The 22,061-nt window shown below is 37.4% G+C and overlaps 1 long non-coding RNA gene across 1 annotated transcript; it reads left to right on the top strand.

Annotated features, from left to right (window-relative positions):
- Positions 1 to 3,375: 3,375 nt before the first annotated feature.
- On the top strand, positions 3,376 to 20,791 carry LOC117680253 (uncharacterized). The gene is made up of 4 exons (XR_004595598.3): positions 3,376 to 3,870; positions 4,147 to 4,298; positions 18,048 to 19,005; positions 19,534 to 20,791. It is a non-coding gene; the product is annotated as an uncharacterized LOC117680253 (long non-coding RNA).
- The last annotated feature ends 1,270 nt before the right edge of the window (positions 20,792 to 22,061 follow it).

The raw sequence follows: 22,061 nt of genomic DNA, 5'->3' as shown, positions 1-22,061 counted from the left end.
CTAAGGAAACTGAGTCAGTAAAGCTGTGACTCAGAGGTCATCTTTATTTGTCATCTTTATTCTGCTCTTATCAAAAAAAAAGTAAATATGTTTATAATATGGGTGCTTGCTATTCTGATTAACAAAGGAATCGGGTTTTAAAAAATACATATTTATGTATTTTTATATAATAGAATATTTTATTTCTCATAACATTTAATGAGAAATAAAAAGATAAATCCTCTAGTACAAAATATATTAGCTCTTCTTCAGTGAAGGGATCATCACCTAGTCTCATGAAAAAGGTACATGGAGAATTGGTTCATGTCATGGATGTATGCTTTCTGAAACAGGGACATGGTTGTATCTTCTTTTCAGTACATTAGATCAGGGGTCCCCAATCCCCGGTTCGTGGACCAGCACTGGGCCGTGCAAACAAGTGAAGCCCCATCTGCAGCATGCAGGCAGCATGCAAAACCATGTCCCTTCCAGTCTGCAGAAAAACCTCTCTCCATGAAACTGGTTCATGGGACCCAAAAGGTTGGGGGCCGCTGCCTTAGATGGTAAGTCATCTTGTTAGGAGAAAAAGTTTTTATGAGTGTGTTATAAAGCATAATAAATAGAATGTGGAGAAAAAAAGCAAAGACAGTTCCAATAGTAATAGGTGCAATGGGTGCAATCCCAAAACAACTGGAGCATCACTAACAACAATGAGGCCCTCACAGCTCCAATACTTAGAATATATTGCCAGTCCTCATGAAGAATACTTTTCGTTTGATATATTTTATGTTGGTTAATGGATTTCAAAGCAGACATCAGCTATGGTCATTATGGTCACTAAGAATTGATACAAGCTTGATGGTGCATTACCAATCAATGACAAATAGAATAAAATTGACTACTTCCGACACCCATCACCTAAGACATTTACTTAGCTGAATTGGACTGATATGATTTGTAATCTCTGCAATATTGATCAACTGATATAATTTCCCTAGTCAAAAATCACTAAGATCAATTACTAAGGATTTTAAGACAGTAATTTTGAAAGAAAATTGATATTCACAGTTTAGCAATTAAAAACATCTAAATCAGATGTACATTCCTTGCTAACTTTTAAACATTTTCCTGCATGTTATAGTGTTAATTTGGATGCTTCTAACTTTTTTTCTAAAGCCTGTTAAACATAAGCAGCTCTATGTCAGCTGGCATTGAAATTCTTTAGGAAGCAGTCAGCTGAACAAAATATTGTTTAATTAATATTTATGTTGTGTTTTTAAAATGGATCATTGCAGGGGTTGGCTTATTCTTTTTCTGTGCATTTTCTTAGTTAATAAATGTTTTATTTACTTTATGTATGTGTTCGTTTTCTAAGATGCATGTATATTTCTTTAATCAAGATAACATTATCTCTTATGTACATATTATGTGAAAATATATTTTGTTTTCCCATTCAATTGTAATTGATATGGTTTCCTGATTAACTTCATTTCTTTTTAAGACTTGATTTACTAAATAGCTAATGACTAGGAAATTGAAGAGTATCTTTTTATTTTACCAACAAATAAAAACAACAACTGATATTTACTTCCTTCAGTTTTGGAAAACAGATAAAAGTAGGCCACTTTTTGTTATTATCATTTACGTATTTTACCACAAAGACACATTTCCTTAGTTCATGAACTTTTAAATTTGAGTCAACATTGAACTGAGAACATATGGTCTTCCAGATGTTGTCCTGCAGCTTTTTCAGACCCAGTCAACATAATCCAAATAGCACCTGGATCCTATATGCGTGGAATAAAGGAAACTGAGTATAACAATACTGGTAAAATGAATAAAATGAGAATAAATCTCATTTGTAGAGGAACTGCCAGTTCATTTCTAAGATGCATGAAGAAATAAGGAATATGTACAAATTTCTCTGGAAAGTGGAGATCGCCTTAAAATAAGGGACATCTGGTAATTTAAGATAGAGTTAGCAGTCCCCAAAGAGCTGTTCTCTTACTACCCTGAAAACGCCAAACAGAAAGTTGAACCATTCTCCCATCATATGTCCAGTTCTAGGTCAAAGAGATTTATATAACCTTGCCTTTGACATGATTAGTCTCAGCTGGTAGCCTGCAGAATTAAATTAACCCCATATGGACCAAACAGATTAACATGCTTTTTAATAAACTACACTTTTAGCTATAACAGTACATTTTTGTGGAGTTAATTATTATTACTGCTGAAACTCTAAGATGATGAATTGGTCTCAATTTGATTTTTAGATCATTAGGTTACTGTCAATATATAATTAAATGATACTTTTTTCCATAAATAAGTCTGAAAAAAACATAGATTCTTAGTATTTAGTGACCTATAGAGCATGCTCCCAAAATTCATAGAAATGTTTGAACTTTCAATTTCAATACATCTGGAGAGCAGCTTCAAGAAAGATGCAACATAGATTACCCAACGTTTTAATTTAACTTAGTTTTTAGTTTTAACCATAGCTGACAGACTAGAACTAGACTTGACTATCTAATAGTCACCTGCACTTTTGCAACTCAGATGTAGTAGGGCTATTATGCACAAATACATATGGGAAAACCTTCATTGAATTTCTAAGAAAATATGCTTAGCAATGATGCATATTTTACCAATCTCAGTAGGGAAATAATATCACAATTATAGAAAAAAGAATCAAGGTTACCCAGTTTATCGAGAGGATAACTAGTTTTAAAATAGAATCTCATTTGCAGCTCTTTTTTCACATAAGGAGAATGGATGGAAATCAAAGACTGGGGAAGGAAATGTGAGATTTGGAAGAGAAGTAGTTAGACTGAAGAAAAAAATGAGTGTGGAAAAGAATTGGATGAGGATAGTGCAAAGATTATTTGGATGAAGGAAAAGGGAAGAGCCCAAAAAAGAGGGAGAAATTGATATTTGTTTGTTTATAGAATTGATTCTACACCTCAATTTAGAGGGGGGGAAGGGGCTATGCATTTTTGACTGATATGCAAGAAATCATCTCAAGATCTGTCTGGTTAAAGGCTGTTTCAAAGGAAGGGAAGGGGCAGTAGAAAAATTACATTTGTGTGAATACCTCTGTCCCATGGCTGAGATGCAGGGCAAAGAGTAGAAACCAAGCCCAATGAATGACACAAGCTAAGAGTAAGAATTTCCAGAGCCAGACCATAGTGAACTCTATCACTTTACTGGGTAAAAGGCCTTGAAATGTGTTAATGCATTTGTCTGAATGTGTGTGTCGGGGAAGGAGGGTAATCTTATAGGTGAGTGTGACATAATAAAGGCTGACTGTTTCCAGCTGGTTACTAGGACTGCAAATAGACAATGGGTAGTTCTGGAGATACCATAAGACAAAATAGAGGTATGGTGATTAGAGGCAGAGTCTGAAGAGCAGGGTGAAGATTGCTGTAGTGAAGGAAGAGAGAAGTAGATAGTAGGCTGCTACAGGAAAACTGATATGGAATTTGATTTTTGTCCTTCTTTTAGCCCCAAGTCTTGACTCAATGTTCTAGTTACTGAAGACCTTAGGCTCAAGTTGGTTTTCTTGAATGCAGATCCATATGTAATGAAAATTTCCTCATTTATTACAGTGTGCTGAAGGAGAGGGCTGGCTTGCATATATCACTGAGACCTAGCTGGATGAAGATCAAGGGGTTGTTCTGTCTGTAATCTGCCAAGAAATGGTTTGCGGGAAGGAGGAGTGGCAATCATATTCTGTTAGAATTTGGTGGTGACCAAAATTGTTGTCTGCTGATGACAGAATGAGAGTTCCTATATGTGAAGTTGAGATCTAGAATCAAGCTGGATTTTTTGGTGTTTTTGTCAAGAACAAAGATGAAACACCCATGAAACACCAAGAAAGTTTCTATACAAACAGTAAGTACATATTGCTGGAATTCAGTTCCAGTATGTTTGTTCCCAACTAGCTCATCACAATTTTCAAATATCACATCAGGACATTCATCTTGTTCCTGCCCAGCCTTGGGCTGAGATCTAAAGTTTTGAATATCTGAGCATAGTGATGATACTTAAACCTAAATAAATTGATGAGCTTTCCTAGTGACTTCATGTAGATGTCATCTCAGATTTGAATGTCCGAAGTCTTGAACTGTACTCTTACAATAATATCAGTGGCGCTTTTCACTCAAAAAGGAACAGAAGTACTGCAAAACCCCAACTTTTGCAGTTGGTCTAAAAGGATTCCATTATTATGGTCAAAATACACCCAAGAAATCTAGGAAAACCAGGGGAAGACCATACCCACACCCATATCCTGCTGCAGGTTGTCTGCAACAATAGTTAAGGTAAGTTTCCATCTTCTTTAAGAATTCCATATTGAAGGACTATCTAAATACTGTTGACTAGGCCATTATTGTACAATGCATTTATTAGTAGGTGTCAAGATTATTTATTTAAGCTCTTTGGATACCCTAGATCCATGATGACGAACCTATGGCATGTGTACCACAGGTGGCACACGTAGCCATATTGGTGGGCAAGCCAGCTGGAAGTTGGCAAACGAGTTGTTTCTGGCCTCCAGAGGGCCTCTGAGGGGTGGGGTGGGGAAGGCTGTTTTCGCCCTCCCCAGGCTCCTAGAAGGGCTCTGGAGGCTGGTAAGAGAGAAAACCATGTCATCACATGCCGGGGGTGGTGGTGTTGCATAAAATTATGGGTGTGGCCACACATGCGCATGACCCTCCCCCCACTCCTGGCATGTGATGGCAAAAAGGTTAGCCATCACTGCCTAGATCTTTATAAATTAATTGGCTGGTAGTATAACAAAGCAAATATATTTGTGTATGCAGTTTTGGAATCCTTTGAATGAAATGTGATCAAGATTTGTGCTTTATGTATAGTTATTTATATGTGCTAGTTACATAGCTATAACTTCTCTAAAGTTAAGCTATGTTAGTTAGATTTTCTTTTTAAGAGCCAGATGTCTATAACACAGTTAATGACTGATGACTGATCAACTCTTTTTTTGCAGCTGTCTTGAGCTCATATTTCAATATTAAAATTTTCATTTTTATTTTTAAAAACACTCAACATAAAGAGATTTAGGGAAGGTACCACGAAAGTACAAAATTTGAAATATCTCCCTTGCAGTCATTTCCTCTACTCTGAATAGGCCAAAGTTTAGTTTAGGTCAAAAGAAAATTGCTGATCTGGAAATAATAGCACATTCCGGAAAAGCCTCATCACACAGCTGGTCTCTATTATTGCAAAAAGGAAACAAAACAAACATTGCAAAACTATGTTTATTAGTTTCATGTCAGTTCCTAGTAATACTGTATCTAATAATAAATTAATAAGCACAGTAAAATAAAAAAAAGACTAAAATTAAACATAAAAAAACCCAACAGATTAATGAAAGCACATATTACAACAAGCCTTAGAATCAATAGTGAAATTTCTGAAATGGTAGGTAGCTTTTAGCTTTTAGGACAGCCAATAAGACTAAAGAAACAATCAACCACATGCCACAGACTAGAACTTGTTAGAGCAGCCTTTATATCTTTGTGTAAGATATTCAGAAGCTATGATGTATCAAGAGCCACAAAGATCAGAACGTTCAAGTAATGATATTCCCTGTGGCACTCTATGGAAATGAAAACTGGACTTAGATAAAGCAGTATAGAAAGTTTATCAACTCTTCCAAACTTTTCTAGAAGACTCATGAGAATACCACGAACAATTAGTAATATAAAAAATAATATTGAATATTTTCAAGCGAAGATTCTCACTTGAGACATAATTGACCATGTTCAAATGATCATACTTCAGACACACTAGTACTCTGGAGAAGTGTCTAGTGCTAGGAAAGGTGGAAGAAGGCAACAGCAATAAGATTACAGTGGAAATGGATGTACTGTTGGAAAGTACTAGACCCGTGATGGCAAACCTATGGCACGCGTGCCACCTGTGGCACATGGAGCCATATCGGTGGGCATGTGAACATTGCTCTAGCTCAGCTCCGGCGCGCATGTGCTAGCTGGCCAGCTAATTTTTGGGCCTTCCGGGCCCACTGGAAGTTGGGAAAAGGCTGTTTCTGGCCTCTGGAGGACCTCCGGGGGAGGAGGCTGTTTTTGCCCTCCCCAGGCTCCTAGAAAGGCTCTGGAGCCTGGGGAGAGCGAAAAATAGACCTTCCGGTCCCACCAGAAGTGGGACAAATGGGCCATTTCCAGCCTCCGAACGGCCTCCGTAGTGCAGGGAAGGCTGTTTTCCCCCTCCCCAGACTCCAAGAAAGCCTCTGGAGCCTGGGGAGAGTGAAAAACAGGCCTACCGGGTCCACTGTGCTATCACATGCCAAAAGCGGGGGAAGTGCGGGGGAGTGACGCACAGGGGGCACATTGAATTTTGGGTGTGGGCACACATGCACATGAGCCCCCCCCGCACTCCCCCACTTTTGGCACACGATGGGAAAAAGGTTAGCCATCACTGAACGACTGAACGATATGGTTAGGGACAGATTCTCATAGATATAATTTATTATGCAGTCACTAGGAGCTGTCACCAAATTAATGGTAATTAATGATAACTAGAATATATTAGACCAGGGTTGTTAAACTTGCGGCCTGTGGGCTGGATGCGTCACACGCTGGCCACACTGATGCTCAGTTTAGCAAAGGGGAAAAAAGTCCTGATACAAACGTGATGCCGCCGTGACACCACAAATTTGACACACCCGTATTACACTATTTCCTAGATTTCTATTTGTGGGTTGCTTTGTTTTGCTTTCAGTTTGGTCATCACACTGATTTGTACTTAGTAAAATAATTCATATTACCAACCAATATGGAAACTTTTCTTAATATTTTTTGCTTTCTAGATTTTTCAAGAGCAACAAGTGTATTGTTTCATAGAAAGCAAACTGTCTGCTTAGAAACTTCTACCAGTTAAACTTGTAAAAAATGGCTAACTCACTGTATTACCTTAGTTCTACTTGTGTAGTAATATAGATCCTGGAGTTACAACCTGTGAAATATGTATTAGGGTTGTTCAGTGCTTTGGATCTGAAAACAAAAGGATGCTTGAAAATGCTTAATGATATTAATGTAATAGCAATCTACAGCTTTTTAAACAAATGTGTTTTTCCCAAAGTTAGCAATTTTGCAGCCTGGTTATGGGAAAAGATGCTTTGGGAGTAAGAAATTGCAGACAGGTGCCCATACATAACTCCCACTTATTCTGAAGCTAATTTTTGCTTCAATCCAAAGGGATACAGGCAGTGGTGGGATTCAAGTAATTTAACAACCGGTTGTCTGCCCTACTGATTTCTTCCATAAACCAGTTTGCCAAACTACTCAGAAAGTTAACAACCGGTTCTCCCGAAGTGGTGTGAACTGACTGAATCCCACCACTGGATACAGGACACTAATTGATTAATGAATTTATTTTAGATATTTTTCTGTTATTCTTGTGGACATCCGACTTTCATGGTAACACTATTTGTTACATGCCATGAGATTTGGGTATAAACTAGACTTTAAATCTAAATAATATAGCATCACCTTGTTGTACTTGGTAAACAGCACAGTTTGGCAGGAGGATAGAAAGGAATCTGTAGCTTTACTTGTGTCCCTGTAATTCTAGATAAAGAATGCCATCAGGCAAAGCCAGCTGTAGTAAGCAGATGCCATCTCTGAAATGAAGCAGAATTAAATTTCTATTTTTTAACAGCTCCCAAGATATATTTCAATGTCAAGATGTTAAAAGATTTATCTAGCTTAAACAAACCATAGCATGTTGCTAAGGAGATATGATAACAGAAGTGTGTAATGTTTCCGATGAAGCCTTGGTGACATGTTGTTTCTCCCTTGTACTCTGAGTTTGTCAGGTTTATACACAATGGCATTTGACATGATTTCTTTTCATATTATGCATCAAAGCTGATCTTTTTTTTTCTAAACAAACTGTAAGGATACCTGTCTCTCATAACAAAAAAAAAACAGAAAGAAAAGAAAGAAAGCTTCGAAATCAGAAGACTTGGTTTTCTACTCAATCCAGAGGTGGGTTCAGCAGGTTCTGATCAGTTCTGGAGAACTGGTAGTTGAAATTTTGAATAGTTCGGAAAACCGATAGTAAAAATTCTGACTGGCCCCACCCTCATCTATTCTCTGCCTCCCAAGTCCCAGCTGATCGGGAGGAAATGGGGATTTTGCAGTATCCTTCCTCTGGAGTGGGGTGGGAATGGAGATTTTACAGTATCCTTCCCCTGCCACACCCACCAAGCCACACCCACAGAACTGGTAGTAAAAAATTTTGAAACCCACCACTGACTCAATCTAAAGTAAGAGCTGAACATTTGGCTTTCTAGGCCTTTTGTTGTCGTTTATGACAATTACGTGAAAAATGTTTTATGAGTGTCTTTGAAATAGGGTTTTGATGAATAAAACTGACTTTGATATGCTGCTCATTGGGGAGACAAATCTGGGTTAGGTCATATTTGTCAGGATTACACAGTAAACTCTCTACTTTCCAAGACTGATATTTCGGAAAGTCATGCTTTAAATAGAAGTCATATAGTTTTTCAAGCCTCCAGTTATGAATGTACATGCTACATATATTTAAGCACATAATGCATTTTCAATACTGTTTTTTTAAAAAAATTCAACTGTCTCTGAATCCTCTAGTATCCTATTTACTGCTTTCCACAAGAACTGGGATTTAACATTTGGATAGCTAAGAGGAACAGAATGTTTCCATTTATGACTAAGGCAATGGCTAAATGTCTGATTCCAAATGGAATGCAGATCTAGCAGGACAAAGCAAATCAGAATATTACCAAACTGACATGAGCAATTACTCCTATCAAAAGAGAAATATGGTTATCTTTTCAAATAATTTTCTTCTGTAGAATCTAGAAATATTCAAGATTTCTAGCTGTGTGTATCAAGCTTCTGTTTAGAATTCATTTAAAGTGAGAAAGAACTGAAAGTCACTGGATATATGAATATTGCCAAAAAAATATGTGAAGTTTATTCAATTTAAAAGGCAACTGACATGAACAAAGCTTTATTTTAATAAATGCGTAAAGTAAAGAAAATAAAAAGCTAACATGAGAATGTGCATCATTGTACTGTATATTTAATGAAATAACCTTACCCAGTTCTATAATTAATATATGGAATCTTTTATTCTGAAATTTATATTGCTTCTAATATCTATATTTAAGGGGGAATGTTTATTATTTATTTATTTTATTTTATTTATTTATTTTCATCAAGCATGTCTTTTATGACAGATACAAGTGTAAACATAATTATAAATACATGAAAAGGATACGAATAAAAGGGAACAGTAGGACAGTGATGGTAGGCACGCTGGTGCGCTTATGCACGCCCCTTACAGACCTCTTAGGAATGGGGTGAGGTCTACAGTAGACAATCTAAGGTTAAAGTTTTGGGGATTTGGGGAAGAAACCACAGAGTCAGGTAGTGCATTCCAGGCGTTGACAATCCTGTTACTGAAGTCGTATTTTCTGCAGTCTAGTATGATCAGTTTGCCATGAGTTTGTATTTATTGTGTGCTCCTGTATTGTTTTGGTTGAAGCTGAAGTATTCATTGGCTGGTAGGACATTGTAGCAGATGATTTTATGCTTAGGTCAGATGATTATGATCTTAGGGGGGAAATATCACTGATAAAGGAAGGATGCTGCTGCTTGAAGAACAAGGCAGTAAAGCTGAAACTCCACAATTAGATATTTTTATCTATTCTTTCCTGTTTACAGTTTGTAAACTACTCTTTAACATTTTTGCCTGAAGAGAAGGATCTAAATGCCTTACGCAAATAAAGTAATAATGAAAGAAAAAAAGAAAAGGAAAAAAGGGAAATGAAACTTAAACATTCATGCTATTAAAATGTATACTTTTTTTTCAGGAAAGATTTCAGAAATACTTTCCCCAGGATATGGCTTTCCACAGCATTTAGCATTGATTGGAATCTATCTGATTTGGGTGGTAGAGGAATCAAATCAATAAATAACCTTCTTTAAATCTTGGCAATCAATGTTATTCAACAGAGCCGGACTCTATGTGACCTGTTAGAGCAGGCAGGTTCAATAAGTAGGAAGAAGATCTACTGGCATTCTGATCCTAAATCACTTAAGAATCTAGTGGCAATGAAATTACTTTTATCTTTCAAATTGTCATTATGAATTTGGAATTGAAATTAATCTTAATGCAGTAAATGTGAAAATATAATTATAGTGTCAAAGAAACTAGGTATGGGTAAAAGCATTGCAGTTGCCGTTAACACAAGATGATATTTCTGGCCCAAGAAAGCCAGAAAATGCATGTAAAATGCATTGCATTAATGCTTCAGAAAAAGTGGTTAGAAAATATGGAAGGCTTACAAATGGCACATAATTGTTATTATTAAGAAAACTTTACTTGTGCTAGAACAGTATGCTATGCCTAGGAGTTCTGAATGCCATAGATTTTCCAAGATAGAATTAGAGACTCATTGCAAACTATTTCTTTGTAATGTGATTACTGTTCCCTTTGTTCATCTACCACATCATTTATAACATTTGAAATTCCAAATGAACTCAGTGGAGAAAGAATTCCAGCTTGGAAAATCTCAACCCAATCTCAATCAGTCTAACATGGAAGCAATAACAATGTTCCCTAGTTAATACTTAACTCGGTCTATCGAAGGTGAGCATCCATTCTTGGCTTTGGAAAGGCTATTTGTTTTATGCTTGTCTGGGAAGCTAAAAAGCCTGACCATTCTTGTAAGGCATCACTGGTGTAGCAAAAGTTTTACCCTTCTTACCAGGGGTGAAATGTAAAATTTGTTACTACCGGTTCTGTGGGTGTGGCTTGGTGGTGGGGGTAATGTGACTGGGTGGGCGTGGCCAACTATTTTTTTTAAAACTTTTCAAAGCATTTTTTCTGCAAATGCAAAAAAATGCTTTGAAAAGCCTCTGCTGATCAGGCAACACAGCTAGGATCGTCAGAGCCTTTTCAAAGCATTTTTTAAAAAGACGCTCTGACAATCCCAGCTGAGTTGCCTGATCGTCAGATAGGCTTTTAAAAAATTATCTGACGATCAGACAACTCAACTGGGATCGTCAGAGAGGCTTTTAAAAAAATGCTTTGAAAAGTCTCTTTGACGATCAGGCAACTCAGCTGGGATCATCAGAGAGACTTTTAAAGCATTTTTTTTCTGCAACCTCTTCAGCGGAAGAGGTGGTTAAAAAAATGCTTTGAAAAGGTTCTGATGATCCCAGCTGTGTTGCCTGATCGGCAGAGGCTTTTCAAAGCATTTTTTAAACCACCTCTTCCCTGGAAGAGGTTGCAGAAAAAAATGCTTTGAAAAGCCTCTGACAATCCCAGCTGAGCTGCATGATCATCAGAGGCTTTTTTTTTTTTTACTTTTAAAAGTATTTTTTCGGTGGAAGAAGTTGTAGAAAAAATGCTTTTAAAAGTAAAAAAAAAAAGCCTCTGATGATTGTGCGGCTCAGCTGGGCATGATGGGGCAGGGGGGGCAGGGATTTTTGCTACTGGTTCTCCGAACCACCTGCCTCCATCGCTACCGGATCGGACGATCCGGTCTAAACTGGGAGCATTTCACCCCTGCTTCTTACATTTTTGCTTACGTAGTTTAAAGGGCAGAATTAATTTCTTAAAATCAAGTTGTTTTGCCCTTTAAACATCCTCTCCAGTGGGGAAAAATATACAATTGCTTTGGGATGGTTTTCTTTAAAGGAGTGAATGGAAAAAGGAAAGTAAAAATATTGGCTCTGGTCATCCTTGACAAACCTGGAGGTGCCTGGAGTTTGTAAAGAAAGCATCATGCATTTAAACCCTGAGCTAGGAATAGTAATGCTGATGCAATAGACAAGATACTGACTCCAAACATTGGAAAGACATCCCAAATATCACGTTGGATTTTGAGATAAACTGACAAATAGTTTAGCTATAAGGCATGTAAATATTTGCTGCTGTATGTGATGTCACACCAGTTACAGTGTTCACAAATCAAAAGCTGTTCCAACGAATGATGTTGGCTTCCTCTCCCATTCTCTCTCTCCACCACATCAAATTGGCTTCCTCTGATCTTGTATAAATAGAAAAGATCATGAGGAAATTTTTTGCTTGTCTAAAAAGCATGTAATTCTGGTTCTGTATAGATTTTTTGTTTGCCTTCTATTTTTTCCCTCAATGTCTTGATGACAGTAACTTATGCCATTTGCTTCTGTCCTGTTTTTCTTTAAGGTTGCCTTAACAAACAACCCTTCAGAAATTAGTAACATTTAGTAAATGATCAGCTAATGAGGGAGTGTTAGATCTATCTTTTAAGATCGTTACTTTTTTGTTTTCTTATGGATCATATCTATTATCCAAATCCACAAACTATAGTTATTAGCTTCAATCTAAATTTGAAATTCAGATAAAATGGAAAACACCATTTTAATATATATTTATTATGTTTATTATATTATTTATTATATTATCTCTAGTGCCACGTAACAGAATGAGCACTCATTACTTGTCCCAGCTTCTGCCAACCTAGCAGTTCGAAAGCAGGTTAAAAAATGCAAGTAGAAAAATAGGGACCACCTTTGGTGGGAAGGTAACAGTGTTCTGTGCACCTTTGCTGTTTAGTCATGCCGGCCACATGATCACGGAGACGTCTTTGGACAGCACTGGCTCTTCGGCTTTGAAACGGAGATGAGCATCACCCCCTAGAGTCGGTAACGAATAGCACATATTTGCAAGGGGAAACTTTACCTTTACCTTTATTATGTTTTATCAATAGGAATAAAATGCAAAACAAAGAAAACAAAAAACAAACACCCAACACTAACAACAATAAAAAAAATGTGTACAAAAAAGAAAAAAAAATGACCCACACACCAAATAAGGGAAAACACCATTGACTGAATGAAATCTTATATACATTCAAAGAAAGGAGGAAGAAAAGCGTTCATTTACATGGCAGAAATAAAGTTGGTGTTTCAAAGCATTAATGATGTGGCATGACCAGGTTCTATGCATAATAATATAATTTGCTATGATTCATTAGCACATGTATTTTAGTTAAGAACTTTGAATCAAAGGGGTTCTTTCAGGAAGTGGTATTTTTAATAAGGAAAAGTGACATTTACCAGACATCTGTATACCAAAGATCTGTGTTATTCAACTTAGTAAATATCTACAATTATTCAACTTTTTTCATTTTCATTTGCTGTTTTATTTTTCATCTGCAAAGAATGAAAGTTAGCTAAAAGGTTACTTAAGTCAAAAATTACTCCTTTTATGAAGCATTGAATGCTTGACTTTAATATGAATACATCCATATGCTGCCTCCCTCTCTCCCATCTGGAATTATAGTAAAATATGTTGAGATGTTACCATGGCTATCTACCAACAAGCAATGTATTTCATTGTCTTTCTGCTGTCTGGTCTGTTTTGCATTTGGAATAGTTGGAGTGATGACTCTATGACATCTGAATCATACTTGTTGAATACAACGTGTTTTTGCAAAACTCTTAGAACCATACTAAAACAAAGAAAATTAAGTATAATCATGTTCTGAAACTGGGTGCATAGCTATGTTACATATGTGGGAAAATAGAACCATACCTGCATGTTTTCAATGTGTTATACAAAATTTTAACATTGAAAATTGATTAGCATTTTAGGCTTAATATTCTACCTAGCAGTGACCCAGGAAAACCAAGCATTCATGTAATGATGTATCTTTTTTTCCCAAACATGAGTTAGGAAGATGGAAACTCAGTTAGGTTGGCCTGAAATTTTAATTTGCACCTTGCAGGTAGGCATATTTGGAATTGTGAAAGCCCCATTTACTGTCAAAAAGGACCTGCTCTACGAAAAGTTAGTTATTTCAAATGTCTGCAATAATCAGCATGACACACTCTTTCCAGAAAACTGGTGGGAATTCACTCTACCATCACTTCCAACCATTAAAATGCTCTTTGTTTATGTGTAATTTAGCTTTATCTTTGTTTTCTGTACAAATATATACACTTCAAAACAAAACATTGGATGTGGCAACTTGGAACTTTATATTATTCTTTCCAATCCATGAAATCACTGTAAATAAATCACGTAAAGGGTTAAGCCACCCCTTGCAGGACAATTCTCAGAAACTGAATTGAACAGGAACAAATTTAATATGATCAAAGAATTCTGAAAAGGAAGATGAAATTCAAAAATGGTCTACATCTAGTCAATGGTGGTAGGCAGTTACATTGCAGGGTGGGGTGGGATAGAGTAGGAGAAACAGAACCCAATGTAGTCCTATGGAAGAGGGAGTTGGGTGGTGGATCAGAATGTCAGCAACTGTTCCATTCTAAGCCCTTTCTTAGTAGTCATGTGATCTACAGCAGAAAATGTGCAGGTCACCCTGTACCTGTACATACATGCAGACATACATATGGTTGCAGCCCAGAGCAGAGATATGGTCAGAGTGTGCAACACAGTTGAAGTCATTTTGAATAGGCATCACTCTCTCCCACAACTGTGACATATTTTGTTATCCAGAAGAAATGCAAACTGCTCCTATGGTTACTGCTGGTAAAAGGATTGGGAAAAAAATCCAAGAAACTCTGCTGTGCATATTTTGCTTGTCTTTTCATTATTTTTATTATTTCCAACACAATGGAATGTTGAAAACAAATTATGCTAAAGAGGTCAGGTTTTCTCTATAAAACCAGAACAGAATAGGACTGACAATTTTATGGTTACCTCTGCAAAGAGATTAGCGATAATCATACTAACCATAGGCTTTGTTAACTTGATGAATCATATTGCCTTGCTGCATTTCAAAAAGACAGTGCCTATTTGTGTAAGGTGACCAGATTTTAACATTGGTAAAGAGGGACATTGTGTGCGTGGCTTATTTTGTGGGCATGGTAGCTGGTCATGTGACTGGGTGGGCGTGGCTAGCTGGTCATGTGACCGGGTGGCCATGGCTATGTGTATAGGGTAAAGTGAACAGATTTTAACATTGGTAAGAAGGACACCATTGTGGGCGTGGCTTATTGTGTGGGCGTGGCTTGGAGGCCATGTGACTGGGTGGGCGTGGCTAGCTGGTCATGTGACCGGGTGGCCATGGCTATGTGTATAGGGTAAAGTGAACAGATTTTAACATTGGTAAGAAGGACACCATTGTGGGCGTGGCTTATTGTGTGGGCGTGGCTTGGAGGCCATGTGACTGGGTGGGCGTGGCTAGCTGGTCATGTGACCGGGTGGCCATGGCTATGTGTATAGGGACTACTCAGAGGGCTGAAAAGTCATTTCTGACAGGTCCTCACACTTTTGACTGGTCCTCACACTTATGACCATCCTCACATTTATGCCCGTGCAGCATTCTTAACAACCATGTCACTCATTTCACAACTGCTTCTCTTCACCATGATGACAAGATAGGGCAAAAATGTAAAATATGAGGACAGTCGTAAGTTCGAGGACTGGTCAAAAGTGCGAGGACCAGTCAAAAATAACTTTTTCAGCCCTCCGAGTAGTCCATATGCACAAAAGGACTAACCAGAGGGCTGAAAAAAGTCATTTCTGACAGGTCCTCGCACTTTTGACTGGTCCTCACACTTATGACCATCCTCATATTTATGCCTGTGCAGCATTCTTAACAACCATGTCACTCATTTCACAACTGCTTCTCTTCACCATGATGACAAGATAGGTCAAAAATGTAAAATGTGAGCACAGTCGTAAGTTCGAGGACTGGTCAAAAGTGCGAGGACCAGTCAAAAATAACTTTTTCAGCCCTCTGAGTAGTCCATATGCACAAAAGGACTAACCAGAGGGCTGAAAAAAGTCATTTCTGACAGGTCCTCGCACTTTTGACTGGTCCTCACACTTATGACCATCCTCACATTTATGCCCATGCAGCATTCTTAACAACCATGTCACTCATTTCACAACTGCTTCTCTTCACCATGGTGACAAGATAGGGCAAAAATGTAAAATGTGAGGACAGTTGTAAGTTCGAGGACTGGTCAAAAGTGTGAGGCCCAGTCAAAAATAACTTTTTCAGCCCTCTGAGTAGTCCATATGCATTAAAGGATACAGCAATAGAGAGGGATGAAGGAAGAGAAATTAGAGTAGGAGTGAGGGTAAGAGAGGGAGGAAGAGATGAGGAGGAGGAGAAAGGAAGAGGAAGTAGGGAGGAGAAAAAGAGGGTGGGGGGAAGAGAAAGTAAGAAGGAAAGAAAAGAGAGAGGTGGTAGGTTTGAGGAGAAAGATTGCTGTACAATAAAAAAGATGAACGGGAAGAAAGCCAACCCCAAACAAATATAAAGATATTAAGATAAAGAATGAATTGTTAAACTTTAAAGAATAAAAGAGAACAAATATGAATAAATAGCAGTAATTAGAAACACACATACAAACATACAATGTATTTTCTTTGAACAGAATATTTGGCTGGTTCACAAATTTAAACAGCGTTTAGTCATTTCAATTAAATTTACAATTTCTATATTTCCTTTTTGCCATATTTATTCCTCATCTATTTTTTTAAAAAAACAATATTATCCTTCATCTTCATCTCTAATCTTAATCAAATTCAATTTTTCCCTTCTATTCTATATTATACCCCTTCCCATTGTCATCTATTTTTATATCCATCCTCACATTGGTTAATTATGTAATTATGTAATACAGTTGTTTAATACAAATTCAACATTTTAATATAAATCAATTAGTTATATAACTATCTTTTTTGTATATTAATCAATATGAACATGAATATTCCAATTATTTCCATGCAATCCAATTTCTTACAAATCAATTAATTATATCTATCAATAATAATAAACCAAATAATTTCCCCCATATATACCTCCAAACCACAACTTAATTGCTGGGTCGCCCGCCCCTCCTCCCATCCGCGCGGCATCAGCCTACCCTAGCCCAGGGCTGGGCAATTGTGGCTCTTTTACAACGTTTGGACTTCAACTCCCGCCGAGCCCATTCTGGGGAATTGTGGAGAATTCTGGGAGTTGAAGTCCACAAGTCTTAAAGCTGCCAAGGTGGGAGACATCAAGCATGAGGCTGGCCAAGTATCCTCCTTGAGAGACAACAGTTGAACATCAGGAGAGCTGTAAGAGGGCAGGGCTACATTTGGAAATTTTCGCATTTTTGCAGGTGGTGCATTACGATCTGGTGTCTGCAATGGAGAGCAAAATCCGGCTTCTTCTCTCCGCTGTAAGGGTGGCATCAGGATTCCACCTTGGTATATTTGCAGCACAAGGCAGCCCTCCTCTCCTGTCGCTTGGGACTCGGAGCGGTAAACAGCGTCTGGTTCGGGGAGCAGCCGGATTTTGCTCTCCATTGCTCTCTCGGTCCCCTGCAAGCTCTCGTCTCTCGAGGAACGCTCCCTGAAATGGCGCGGGAAACTTTGGTTGGGCTTCTCGAGAGATGAGAGCTTGCAGGGGACCGAGAGAGCAATGGAGAGCAAAATCCGGCTGCTCCCTGAACCAGACGCTGTTTACCGCTCCGAGTTGGCAGGAAACGAGGGCTGCCTTGCGCCGCAAATATACCAAGGTTTTTTTTTTTTAACACTGATCAGCTGTAGGTCGGCCCTTTGAAGCCCCGCGGCAAGAGTTCAAACAGTTTTTTTTCCCTCTAGCCATCAGCGGGGACTCAGGAGGCAGAATGAAAAATCGGGACTTTTTTAAAACGCCGCGGGACGCGGGACAAATTGCTCAAAAGCGGGACTGTCCCGCCAAAAGTGGGACGTCTGGTCACCTTATATTTGTGTGCAGTACATGGGTGTCAGTCAGGGTGATACTGTAGATTGTAAAAGAAGAACCACATTAGGAGAAAATATTTAGCTTAGCAAGTTTGATATTTTAAAAGAAATATTGAGTCCCAAAATAGGTAGATCTGGAAAAGAAATAGAAGGGGGGAGGAGGGAAAGGGATAGAGAGATAATCCCATCATGCTTCACTGTGAGAGAGTTGGTTGTCTGTGGGAAAGTTAGTTTGGGAGTGGCTTGGAATATTGCCAACTGTTTCATTTTAAGCTTCCCTCTTCCTTCCCTTTCATGTTTCATAGATGAGAACAGTTATTAAAGAGTTGGAAAGAATCCAGAAGCCATGCACTGCATGCTTTATCTACCTTATTTTTTATGAGTACCTGTGGGATCCATGTGGAGTCAAAATATCCAAATGTGGTGATGGAAACCAATACTTTGTTTTGCAGGAAAGTATACATTTTTTTCTTCAAAACTCAGGTGTAAAGATTTTGGTGGGCATCAAGGAACATAATTGTGTATTCACTGACACTGATTCAAGTGAGGAAAGAGTACAAACAGAAACTAAAACGTATCAGGTTCATGAACAGCGGTATCACATGCCAGCCTTCCCAATTTAGTGTTCTCCATATTTTGGAGTACTATAATTCCCAGAATTTCTACCAATCCCATATACATATGGTTTCAATATATCAGGGGTGACGGGAAGAGAAGTAATTCAACTGGAAAAAATTGTGTGATTTTTAACAACAGGTTCACATGTGTCCTTAATCACAAAGATTAATAAACATTCTATTTATGATTTTCTTTACCTAGAAATTAATCACAATTTGACTACTGAACAGTGTTTTATAAACTAAAGGCTTAAACTAAGAGAAAAATAGCAGAAGTTTCCTTGAAAAAAAGGTGGAGTTAATGTGCTTTGCCCAATTTGCTAAATCAGGTTGTTCTGCCCTATTTGCTTAGAATAGATATATACTGATGCAAGTCATTACTTGAGCCATCTGAAGCAGAAATATCCCCCAACATTATCATAGCACATCATAAAGATATGACCTTCTCTCTTGTTCTTCATTTCAATCATTATTAGCTTTGGCATATATTTTTTTTCATAATAGCAACTTGGCTTCCACTAAAAAGTAAAGGAGTCCCTGTCCAGTCATGTCTGACACTAGGTTGCGGTGCTCATGTCTGTTTCTGGGCTGAGGGAGCCAGTGTTGTCTGAAGACATTTTTGTGGTCATGTGGCTATTTGTCAAAGGTACCTAGAACACTGTTACTTTCCCACTGAACTGCTCCTATTTATCTACTTGTATTTGCATACTTTTGAACTGCTAGGTGGCAAGATATTCCATTATTTTTTTAATATTCCAGACTTCTTATTTTATCTGTATTTTGTACTGCTCTTTGCTTGACATTTGGTACCATCTTAGCAAAGTAAAGACTAGGCTTTAATCTGAAATCAATTTTATTTTTTTAGCTAGTTGATATATCATTGCCTTCTAATTATTCCTTTATTATTCATGAATCTTAGCATAGCTTAAAAAGAATGATCAAAGGCACGATTGCAATAATGGTATGATGGGAATATTTGTGTTGAAAGTGAGCAATGAGGCCAGCAGTTGGAAGGAAAACGTCATTTTTAAAAAGATAACATATTGCCTTTTCAGAAATGAAGAACTCTATAATCAAATATTTATTGATGGTACCAACTACAATGAGACCCCTTTTTGTGCATGCTTCAGCCTGTATGATGCTTTAATTAATGTTGTTTTATTTCAACACATAGCTCTCCAAGTTCAAGATAAATCGAGATAAGCAGCCAAAGAAGATAGAAAGGAGTCGGCACTTAAAAGTGATGTTCTCCAGAAGGCACAAAATATGTAAAGTTTTAAATGTAAAATATTCAACCATATATACCTTCAGTTCATTGCTCAATCTTTACTTCCCTGTTTCTTCTTCCCTAATGCCTAAAGGGTAATAAAATTGATGAAACTACTTCCGAGAGCTGTTTATTGTATTCGGTACTAGTTGGTGCACGTTCATCTGTTCCTACCTTCTCTTTTAATCCAATATATCACTTCAGTGCCAGGCTCACTCAGCTCCTACAAATGAATAAATAACACCACCACCGAGAGGTGGGATTTCTGCTGATGGAGCAATACTTCCTCTCTTTAACCGTGGTGGGTGTGGGAATTGGCCAGCAGAAGCAGTGCAGTGATGTGACATTATCCTTGGAATGCGAATGGCTGTTTTCTGGGAAAGCAGATTGGGTTCTTACTAAAATAAAGATGGTATGGCTGAAACCGTTATGGGTGCAAGGCTTTGATAAGGGTAAAATCTAAGCTGTGTCTTCTGATAAACCAGGCGCCTATTAATAGAAGCTGTTAATAGCCTTAGTAACATTTTCATCTGGAAGAAATAGAATTGAAAAATATTATTTACCTTATATTACTTAACATGTTGCAATTATAAATGAGAAAATGGGAGATACTTTGGGAACAAACCTTAAGAACACAGTGGAAAGGTTGGATATATGAGCAAATTCTCTATTGGCTCTACATATATCCAGTTTTCTTTACTATTGTTTTGACTAATTAAAATTGAATAATAATATGAACCTTTATTGCATGGTAGAGATAGTTACTCTATCCAGTTCCCAGTCCTTTCTTAGGAATGGTTTATTTGTGTGGTACAATACAAGCTTCAGCCATGAACAGAAGGTATAGAGGTAAATAATGATAATCTTGAATTATGTGCCATGTTTTCTAATTTCGTAGGCAGGCTGTAGTTGATTTACTTTGTCACTAAGATATGCCTCATTTAAACCTCTGTATATCTTTCCTACAAGGTTAAGTGACAGTTATTCTGCAGTCTATGAACTTCAATTTTTGAGGCTAAAAGGATCTTCACTAAGGAATATGCACAGTTACTGCTGTCATAGCTATTAAACAGAACATCAAAAGCTAAGGTTACTTCATCTGCTACTGGCACTGTTGTTACCACGTTACCTGCTATTTAATAAAGTAGTACAACATTTTTGGAAATAAGCAACAGTTTGTGTCATGTAACAACTTGTTCTCCTCATCCCAACCCCCACCCCTGGAAAATTACTGAAAGGGGCTGAAATGTATACAACCATCTAACATAACCAGAAATTAATCTAAATTTGTAAAAAGGACTAGGGGTGACTAATAGCAGTGTTCCAATATCTCAGGGGTTGCCACAAAGAAGAAGGAGTCAATCTATTCTCCAAAGCACCTGAAGACAGTACAAGAAGCAATGGGTGGAAACTAATCAAGGAGAGAAGCAACCTAGAACTAAGGAGAAATTTTCTGACAGTTAGAACAATTAATCAGTGGAACAACTTGCCTCCAGAAGTTGTGAATGCTCCAACACTGGAAGTTTTTAAGAAGAGATTGGACAACCATTTGTCTGAAATGATATAGGGCTTCCCGCCTGAGCAGGGAGTTTGACTAGAAGACCTCCACGGTTTCTTCCAACTCTTATTCTGCTATTATGTTTATAGTAAAAATCACTATATTGTTAGGCCAAACTACTGATTTTTTTAAAAAAGAGGGATAGAGAAGAAAGATAAAAAGAGATGATGAGAGAGATTGGTTTTCTTTTGTCTCTGGACTTAATATTTGTTGTCTGTAACAATTGATATTGTCAGTCAGAAATAAGTGCACTGAGTTATAATATATATCAAGTGTGGTTTACAGTGAGAACTTTCATTTCAGCCACCTGGATTTTTAAAAAGTGATTAAATTCTGTTCATATCTTTCAACCAATGGTTAATAGTACTACATGTAATTTTAGAAAGTCGGACCTTTGGTAACTTGACTTGAATGGCACGAATATAAATCCTTATAGATAGACAGACAAATACTAGTCCAGAAACAAAAAAAACCCATCCCAACACTATTTTCTCTTTCCTTCTCTCTCATCTCTATCCCACTTTTTAAAAAAATCCTATTTTTGTCTTCTGCTGTCTTCTGAGGGATATCTCAGCTACCATATATCCCATGACTCACACTTCAATTACTGTTGCTGTCATTCTGCTCCAGATTGCTAGGAGGTAGGAAAGTATTGATAAATATATTTTATAAGATTAAAGTAACCTTTTAGAAAACCTTTAAAGTTTTGCTTGAAGCAACTTGACTTCTGTTTGTTCTGGAATATACTTCAGATTGTTTTGAATTTACATGTATAATATAGTCCTGAATTCTTTCACAATATCTGATGTTATGAAAACAAGAGTTGTAACTGGACAGGAAACCATTTTTCTCTTATCAAAAATAAGCCATGTAGACA

Source organism: Pantherophis guttatus, chromosome 8, assembly GCF_059756535.1.
Source record: "Pantherophis guttatus breed Tessera chromosome 8, ASM5975653v1, whole genome shotgun sequence".
NCBI lineage: Eukaryota > Metazoa > Chordata > Lepidosauria > Squamata > Colubridae > Pantherophis > Pantherophis guttatus.
Note: the sequence above shows the minus strand (reverse complement) of the source record. Positions and strands in the feature narration are given on the sequence as shown.